This window comes from Nerophis lumbriciformis, linkage group LG34 (assembly GCF_033978685.3).
Source record: "Nerophis lumbriciformis linkage group LG34, RoL_Nlum_v2.1, whole genome shotgun sequence".
NCBI lineage: Eukaryota > Metazoa > Chordata > Actinopteri > Syngnathiformes > Syngnathidae > Nerophis > Nerophis lumbriciformis.
This window is the reverse complement of record NC_084581.2, coordinates 26,221,298-26,231,456: the sequence shown is the minus strand read 5'-3', so window position 1 is coordinate 26,231,456 and position 10,159 is coordinate 26,221,298. Positions and strand designations below refer to the sequence as shown.

Here is a 10,159-nt window from a genome sequence, read left to right as displayed (position 1 = left end):
AGCTGCCATGCAAGGCCCTAACCACCACCCATGACTTCACCCTTGCTCCTAATGAGGAGAAAGGGTGAAGTGTCTTGCTCAAAGACACAACGGACGTGAGCTCTACCAACCGAGGCACGCCGTTACCCTATCTAAATAGTTCATTGAAATTGATAGGGAAACATAATACAGGGCTGTGTGACTATTGTAATCAGATAGAAACTGTTGGGCATGCTTTAATACATTGTAGGAAATACAATAGAGAAAATGGAATACTGGAAAATAAGTTAGCGAAAGAGAAGGTTAGGTTAGTAGTGGAAGATATTTTAGGATTGCACCCATAACTTGCATGGTATAAAGCCTTAAATACATTTGAAAAAGACTGGGTTAAATAAAGTAATATAGAGTAGTGTTCCATCTCGGTCCACACTCCATATCAGAAGGTGGCGGTAATGCACACCACAAGGTTGCTGCCATCCGCCATTAAACCAGAGAAGAAGAAGAAGGAGGCGCCGCCGTTCTATCAGGAGTATATTTTGGTTTCTGGTGAAAAAGGCTTGGAGCACGAAGCTATTATACGTATTGATGTATATGCCGCATCTTTTACAACCTGAGCAATTTTGTTCGACGGCTTGGTGAAGAAATATTGGGTCCCTTGTTTGCCTAGCAACTGACTGCTCGGTTGGTCGTGAGGACGCGCAGGACCGGCGCCTTTCTGGCTTGTCCTTTTGCTTTGATATAGGATAATACATCAGGTCAGTAGTTAGCATTTGCCTTGGATATGTCCTTAAATATTTACCACAATTCCCAGTTTTTTCCAGGTCGACTGGAGAACGTCCCGTATATCAACAGATCTCGCCCACTGGAATTTTACGATGGAAGGTAGAGCATTCATTTGCTTCTCATTTGATATGCATAGGAGCAAAGTGATCATTACAGTAATACCATTGTCAAAAATAGCCATATATAATGGTTTATACATGTGACTTAACTAATCCCTATTATTGAAAAAAATCATCTTAAATAATGTGAGCCTTTACATTTGCTCTTTTAAATAAGTATGTTTTAATGGCAAAATGTGTGCTTCCAGCGCCTGTATATTCAATCGTGAGTGCACAGTGATGGCCACTACTCACCCACTTTCCACCCCCAATAGTCGCCATCATGACTACTAGGGAATGGGGAGGGGCTGACTTGAAATAATTGAGAATGAGGCCCAATAGCAGTAGAAAGTAGTAAACGGAAGAAAACACGAGTAAATATTGCGACCGTCATTTCCTGCAGGTTCGTTCGTAACGACCATAATTGTTTTGTGACAACACAATACTGGTAAAAGTTGCATTCTTAGTGACAAAGCACATTAGGGCTGGGGAGTGGCAATGATTTAATGATGTGATATTATTCTGTGATACAATATTGCATTATTCTGTATAGTTTACTAAAAAATGCAGTGCAAAATATAAGTTGTGTATCAAGTATGTGCACTCAAGAGTTGCCAAGCCTCACGCTGTGAGGGCCATGCATTTAACCATTGTCATGCCACACTAGGGTTGTACGGTATACCGGTACTAGTATAATACCGCGATGCTAATGAATCATATTCGATACTATACCGCCTCAAAAAAGTACCGGTCTCCACCCCAGGAGCGTATCTATTTGATACTACTATGATTATATCTATATTTTCTAGCATCACAATTTTTTATTTTTTATTTTTTTTAATTCATATTATGTTCATAAACTCATTAAATATGTCCCTGGACAGATGAGGACTTTGAATATGACCAATGTATGATCCTGTAACGACTTTGTATCCGATTGATCCAAAATTAATGTAAAACATCTAAACAACAGTAGAATAAGTGATTATTACATTTCAACAGAAGTGTAGCTAGAACATGTTGAAAGAGTAAGTAAGCAGAAATTAACAGTAAATGAACAAGTAGATTAATAATTCATTTTCTACCCTTGTCCTTAATAATTTTCACAAAATAATAGAATGGAAAATGATACAATATTTTACTGCATATGTCAGCAGACTAATTAGGAGCATTTGTTTGCTTACTTACTACTAAAAGACAAATTGTCTTGTATGTTCACTATTTTATTTAAGGACAAATTTGCAACAAGAAACATATGTTTAATGTACCGTAAGATTTGTTGTTAAAATAAAACCAATAATGCAATATTTTGTGGTCCCCTTTTATTTACAAAAGGATTGAAATACATTTTGGTACCTGTACCGGTACCAAAATAGTGGTATCTGGACAACACTACGCCACACTCACGCTTATTTCCCCATTCACTTCTCTGTTTATTTTTTAATGAAAACATTTTTTTTTCTCAAGAACATATCGTAGTTCAAGTAAATGATTGACACTCGAGGGAGTACTGGAAAGTGCTGGGGTGATTCTCTTGTCCTACTGGGGGACTTCAACGCTCATGTTGGCAACGACAGTGAAACTTGGAGAGGCGTGATTGGGAAGAATGGCCGCCCGGATCTGAACCGAGTGGTGTTTTGTTATTGGACTTTTGTGCTCGTCACAGATTGTCCATAACAAACACCATGTTCAAACATAAGGGTGTCCATATGTGCACTTGGAACCAGGACACCCTAGGCCGCAGTTCCATGATCGACTTTGTAGTTGTGTCATTGGATTTGCGGCCTCATGTTTTGGACACTCGGGTGAAGAGAGGGGCGGAGCTTTCTACCGATCACCACCTGGTGGTGAGTTGGTTGCGATGGTGGGGGAGGATGCCGGACAGACCTGGCAGGCCCAAACGCATTGTGAGGGTCTGCTGGGAACGTCTAGCAGAGTCTCCTGTCAGAGAGAGTTTCAATTCCCACCTCCGGAAGAACTTTGAACATGTCATGAAGGAGGTGCTGGACATTGAGTCCGAGTGGACCATGTTTCGCACCTCTTTGTCGAGGCGGCTGATTGGAGCTGTGGCCGCAAAGTAGTTGGTGCCTGTCGTGGCAGTAATCCTAGAACCCGTTGGTGGACACCAGTGGTGAGGGATGCCGTAAAGCTGAAGAAAGAGTCCTATCGGGTTCTTTTGGCTCATAGGACTCCGGAGGCAGCGGACAAGTACCGACAGGTAGGGCTGGGCGATATATCGATATATCGCGGCCTGTGCGATATAGAAAATGACAATATCGTGATATTCGAGTATGCGTTCTCACGCAGTTGCTTTTAGCTGCGGGCATTACAGTGCAGGCTTTTCTCACTCTTTCCTGTCTCTCCTTCTCAGAGAGACTTAAAACAAGCGCACTTCTTACGTACGTCACATACTGACGCGCTTGCAACGTCAAACGCTCTCGTGGAGCAGACATGTAGCAGCATGAGTAACGTTTACTGTGATGCTAGCAAAGAGGTGCGAGTGGTAATACGAGAGAAAGAAAATGCAAATCTGGTAACAAATGAAGGAAGAATTAATTCCCAAGAAAAAAAGCCGGGGTCCATCGTCTGACGGTGGTTTGGCTTCAAGCGCGAAGATGTTGAACAAGTATGCGGCAAAAGCGTTAGCGACTTAGCAGCAATGCTAATTTGTAGCATCATTTGAAAAGTCACTTGCTAGAGAATGAAGAGTGCTTGAAACTCCCTATGTCAACATCTCCGTTCGGTGCCACACCAACAAAATGCAGGAGCAACCAGCACTGACCCAATTGAGCCTGGCGATTTCCATTTCAACATCAACACCGTATGGAAAAAAATAGTCAACAACATGAGATAACATCCGCAGGAACCTACCACATAGCAAAGAACATATACTATTTGACTTCCTGTTATGCAGCTCATTTTTATTTAACACTTATTGAAATATCTTGTGTGACATCATGCACAAAAGTGCACTTTATTTGTTTTAAAATATTGTAGTGGCGTTCTATACAAAAAGTGCACTTTATTTAGTGTTGTTTTCATATGTCATCTTAGTGACGTCATGCACAAAAGTGCAGTAATAACTTGTTTTAAAATGTCTCTGACAATCTTGCACTCTGTTTTGGAAATGACATGAATGTTTGTGTCACTGTTTAATAACTTTAATAAATACAGTTGTGGTAAATTGACTTAGTTGTGGTTTCCCTCTCTGCATGAAAGTTTAAAATGAGCATATATTAATGCAGTATGAACAAGAATGTTTTAATGTAGAATAATCATACTGCTGTGATTATATGCATCAAGTGTTCATTCAAGGCTAAGGAAAAATATTGAGATATATATCGTGTATCGTGACATGGCCAAAAAATATCGAGATATTAATAAAAGACCATATCGCCCAGCCCTAACGACAGGCCAAGCGGTGTGCGGCTTCAGCGGTCGCGGAGGCAAAAACTTGGACATGGGAGGCGTTCGGGGAAGCCATGGAAAACGACTTCCGGACGGTTTCGAAGCGATTCTGGACCACCATCCGTCACCTCAGGAAGGGGAAGCAGTACACTGTCAACACCGTGTATCGTGAGAATGGTGTTCTGCTGACCTTGACTGCGGATGTTGTGGATTGGTGGAGGAAATACTTCGAAGACCTCCTCAATCCAACCAACACATATTCCTATGAGGAAGCAGTGCCTGGGGAATCTGTGGTGGGCTCTCCTATTACTGGGGCTGAGGTAGTTAAAAAGCTGGCAAGGCCCCGGGGGTGGATGAGATCCGCCCGGAGTTTGTTAAGGCTCTGGATGCTGTGGGGCTGTCTCCGGGGGCGGTACCTTTGGATTGGCAGACTGGGGTGGTGGTTCCTCTCTTTAAGAAGGGTAACCGGAGGGTGTGTTCCAACTAGGGCTGGGCGATAGGGCCTTTTTTTAATATCTCAATATTTTTAGGCCATATCGCAATACACGATATATATCTCGATATTTTGCCTTAGCCTTGAATGAACACTTAATACATATACGGTAATCACAGCAGTATGATGATTCTATGTGTCTACATTAAATCATTCTTGTTCATACTGCATTAATATATGCCCATTTTAAACTTTCATGCAGAGAGGGTTATTAAGTACTGGCACAAACATGTTTGTGCATGATGACACACAAGATATTTCAATAAGTGTCGCATATAAATGAGCTGCATATCAAATAGTATATGTTCTACAGTGTTGATGTGGAAATAGTTGCTTCGGCATTTAGTTGGTGTGGCACCGAACGGAGATGTTGACATGATGTAAAGACATATTCCCGCTTGAAGCCAAACCACCGTCAGACGATGGACCCCATGCTGTTTTTCTTGGGAATTAATTATTCCGCCATTTGTTACCAGATTCGCACCTTCTTTCTCTCGTATTACCACTCAAACCACACCGTTAGCTGTTAGCATCACAGCTAACGTTACCATGTCGCTACGTCTCGCTCCACGGGAACGTGTGACGTTGCTCACGTGACAGTATGTGACGTATGTAAGAAGGTGCGCTTGTTTTAAAGGCCTACTGAAATGAAATTGTTTTATTTAAACGGGGATAGCAGATCCATTCTGTGTCATACTTGATAATTTCGCGATATTGCCATATTTTTGCTGAAAGGATTTAGTATAGAACAACGACGATAAAGTTCGCAACTTTTGGTCGCTGATAAAAAAAAAGCCTTGCCTGTACCGGAAGTAGCGTGACGTCACAAGTTGAAAGTCTCCTCGCATTTCCCCATTGTTTACACCAGCAGCGAGAGCGATTGGGACCGAGAAAGCGACGATTACCCCATTAATTTGAGCCAGAATGAAAGATTCGTGGATGAGGAACGTGAGAGTGAAGGATTAGAGTGCAGTGCAGGACGCATCTTTTTTCGCTCTGACCGTAACTTAGGTACAAGGGCTCATTGGATTCCACACTCTCTCCTTTTTATATTGTGGATCACGGATTTGTATTTTAAACCACATCGGTGAAGCACTTTAGCTACGGAGCTAACGTGATAGCATCGGGCTTAACTGCAGATAGAAACAAAATAAATAAACCCCTGACTGGAAGGATAGACAGAAAATCAACAATACTATTAAACCATGGACCTGTAACTACACGGTTAATGCTTTCCAGCCTGGCGAAGCTTAACAATGCTGTTGCTAACGACGCCATTGAATCTAACTTAGCTACGGACCTCGACAGAGCTATGATAAAAACATTAGCTCTCCACCTACGCCAACCCTCATCTGCTCATCAACACCGAAGCTCACCTGCGTTCCAGCGATCGACGGAGTGACGAAGGACTTCACCCGATTATCGATGCGGTCGGCGGCTAGCATTGGATAGCGCGTCTGCTATCCAAGTCAAAGTCCTCCTGGTTGTGTTGCTGTAGCCAGACGCTAATACACCGATCACATCTACAGCTTTCTTCTTTGCAGTCTCCATTGTTCATTAAACAAATTGCAAAAGATTCACCAACACAGATGTCCAGAATACTGTGGAATTTTGCGATGAAAACTGAGCTTTTTGTATTGGATACAATGGCGTCCCAATTAGGGATGTCCCGATCCAGGTTTTTGCACTTCCGATCCGATACCGATACTGACCGATACCGATACTGACCGATAATGGCCTATCCAAGCATGTATTAAAGTTTAAAGTTATTTAGCCTACTTAGTTGTCAGAATCATGTTGAAAAGGGTTTTAGTACTCTTGATAACAACTAGCCAGCTGAATTAGGGGAGTTTGAATAATACACAATGGTTGGTAACAAGAAACTGACCTGTTTATTCAAGGATAAACACAAAATAGACAAAATTATACATGACAAACAGAAATGGCATCATTGAAACAAGGGCTGGGCGATATGGCCTTTTTTTAATATTGCGATATTTTAAGGCCATATTGCGATACACGATATATATCTCGATATTTTGCCTTAGCCTTGAATGAACACTTGATGCATATAATCACAGCAGTATGATGATTCTATGTGTTTTGATTGATTGATTGACACTTTTATTAGTAGGTTGCACAGTGAAGTACATATTCCGTACAATTGACCACTAAATGGTAACACCCGAAAAAAATTTCAACTTGTTTAAGTCGGGGTCCACTTAAATTGATTCATGATACAGATATATACTATCAGATATATACTATCATCATAATACAGTCATCACACAAGATAATCACATTGAATTATTTACATTATTTATAATCCAGGGTGTGGAGGGGGGCGCCGGATGTAAGTGTCAAAAAGACAGCCAAAAGAGTTTGATATGAGAATAAATCTAAAGTTAAAATATAGGGTAGAAATGCATCCATTTGCAGGAAATGTAGTCTTGATTTTCAACATTTTCTTTCAAGGCTTGCATGTCTACATTAAAACATTCTTCTTCATACTGCATTAATATATGCTACTTTTAAACTTTCATGCAGAGAAGGAAATCACAACTAAAAAAATCACAAATTTTTTCATACGGTGTTGATCTGGAAATTTTTGCCTCGGCATTTTGATGGCGTGGACGTGTGGCACCGAACAGAGATAAGCGTCTCGACAGACGTTATAATATTTGAACAATGATGACGAAAACTGTTTTCTCTGTCGTGTCCGTGTGTCGAAAATTGTTACGCGCTTATTTTTTTATTTGATTTTGTGCGTGGCATATAATTGCTATGCGCAGAGGACGTTTAAACAGTGCGCAATTGCACAAGCGCGCACCTTAGAGAGAACGTTGGTCACACGGCTGCGCTAGCATCACAGCTAATGTTAGCCATGCTGCTACCTCTCTGCTCGGGGAGGACGTATACGTATGTGACGTATGACGTGACAGTATGTGACGTATGACGTGACAGTATGTGACGTGTGTAAGAAGGTGCGCTTGCTGTCTGTGAGAAGCACAGACACAGAAAAGAGTGAGAAGAGCCTGTCGTGTAATGCCAGCAGCTAAAAGCAACTGCGTGAGAATCCACAGACCTGTGGATGTGTTGAAGGTGTGCTGGAAAATGCGGAACGGAAATTAGGGAGCAGCAGAAAAGTGGAATGTACTATTTAAATAGGTGCGTTGGAAAACACGGAGCAGAGTTTTTTTTTTAACTGGATCTGGATCGGCATTTTCCCATGCCTTGCCGATACGCATTTTTTTGCAAATATCGGTGGCCGATCCGTTCCAAATATCGGATCGGGACATCCCTAGTCCCAATACTTCCGTTTCAACCATCGACGTCACGTGCATACGTCATCATACCTAGACGTTTTCAACTGGAAGTTTCGCAGGAAATTTAAAATTGCACTTTATAAGTTAACCCGGCCGTATTGGCATGTGTTGCAATGTTAAGATTTCATCATTGATATATAAACTATCAGACTGCGTGGTCGGTAGTAGTGGGTTTCAGTAGGCCTTTAAAGTCTCTGTGAGAAGGAGGGACAGGAAAGAGTGAGAAACGCATGCAGTTTGAAGCCCCGCAAGTAAAAGCAACTGCGTGAGAACGTATACTCGAATATCACGATATAGTCATTTTCTATACCGCACAGAGACAAACCCGCAATATATCGAGTATATCGATATATCGCCCAGCCCTAGTTCCAACTATCCTGGGTTCACACTGCTCAGCCTTCCCGGTAAGGTCTATTCAGGTGTACTGGAGAGGAGGCTATGCCGGATAGTCGAACCTCGGATTCAGGAGGAACAGTGTGGTTTTCGTCCTGGTCGTGGAACTGTACTCTATACTCTCGGCAGGGTCCTTGAGGGTGCATGGGAGTTTGCCCAACCAGTCTACATGTGCTTTGTGGACTTGGAGAAGGCATTCGACCGTGTCCCTCGGGAAGTCCTGTGGGGAGTGCTCTTAGAGTATGGGGTATCGGACTGTACGAGGTTATCGATAGAGCTCACATAATTTGGGAATGGTACCATTACCGAGGGCAGTAGGCCAGCAGCGTCTAAAATTACAAAATTACTCTGCTCTTACAGGTGAACATGGCCCTCTATTAGAGCCAGCCTATCCATGAGAAAGGTTCATGAAGAACAGAAAGCCATACTCATGTCGTTTCTTTCACAGAGTCGAGCTCTTGCTGTCTTCGGTGCACAGTAGCTTTGGACCGGGACTAGCTTAGTTTCACTAGTTTAGCAACTAGGTTATTTCTTTCACCGAGTAAAGTTCTTGCTGCCTTCTGACTGCACAGTCTTCGAATCAACAGAAGAAAATTAATTTACAATTCTAATCATAATTTACATTTTTTAACTCACTTTTTATGTCTCCCGCTGTTATTCCTCTCTCCTACAGTGTCCACTGTAATCAATTGAGACAATGATGTCATCTGTCAACTTCTAGCAACTTTTATGACAGCCAACAGCTACTTTCCTTACAGCCTGGGGGGACTCTGTTTACATTGATCACACTGTTTATAAAAAAAATTACCAAATAACAATATCTTATAATAAATAAAAATATTAGAGAAATAAAGAAGCCTACAATTTTTGGTTGTTTTCCACTCCATTTGCAGAATGGCGATATACGATATATATCTCGATATTTTATCTGAAAAGTATAAACAAAACACAAAACAGTCCTAGTTACCTGAGATACTAAGTATGTCATTATTAGTAAGTCAATATTTTGACTTAGTAATTTGATGTTAGTTTGTCTAAATTGTCAGACGATCGCTTCTCTGATGTCTCCATCATGTTCAGAAGTCTCTTCTTCATCTGGACATCTTCTTCTACTGCATTCAGCAACTTTGTCTCCATTGTTTTAGTCTGTCGTGCTTGTGGCTGTTAGTTTTGCCTAGTGAAAAAAAAATCATTTTTATATGGATTTTTACAAAATTACAGTACATTCAATAATCATGAATACAGTATTTGGGATAAACCCACTTTAGCCCAGGTGTAAGATAGTGATGTTATTTACAACATGTCAAATGGCCCTCAACTTCGTCGGGAAACAATGTGTCAATAAAGCACTTCGGGGTATTTTAATTTTGACAGAAAAAAAAACATTTAATGCAACTGCAGTTTTACTTAACTCAATATTATTTATTACAAGAAACTGCTCAAAGCATTTTTAATACAACCCGATTTAAATACATCTAAAACAGCTGAACTTTAATATATGCTTGCCATCTTGACTTCTGATTCCAAAGCAAGTATTTTTGTCACACTGTTGTCAAACAATGATCATATTCAAACAAATGGGCAAAATATGATTCCACATTGTTGAAAGCGGTCATCTGAGAGCATTTGTAATTGCAGTGCAGTTCATATAATAATAATCATTATAATAATAATAATAA

At 41.0% G+C, this 10,159-nt stretch overlaps 1 protein-coding gene across 2 annotated transcripts in view; it reads left to right on the top strand.

The window, feature by feature from the left end:
• The first annotated feature begins 436 nt into the window (after positions 1-436).
• The window catches only part of gpr63 (G protein-coupled receptor 63), a 29,989-nt gene continuing 20,266 nt past the window's right edge, over positions 437-10,159 (top strand). For both annotated transcript variants that reach the window (XM_061929453.1, XM_061929451.1), the window contains exons 1-2: positions 437-734; positions 801-861. The gene's annotated coding sequence lies outside the window, so the exon portion shown is untranslated. The remainder of the gene's footprint in view (positions 735-800; positions 862-10,159) is intronic.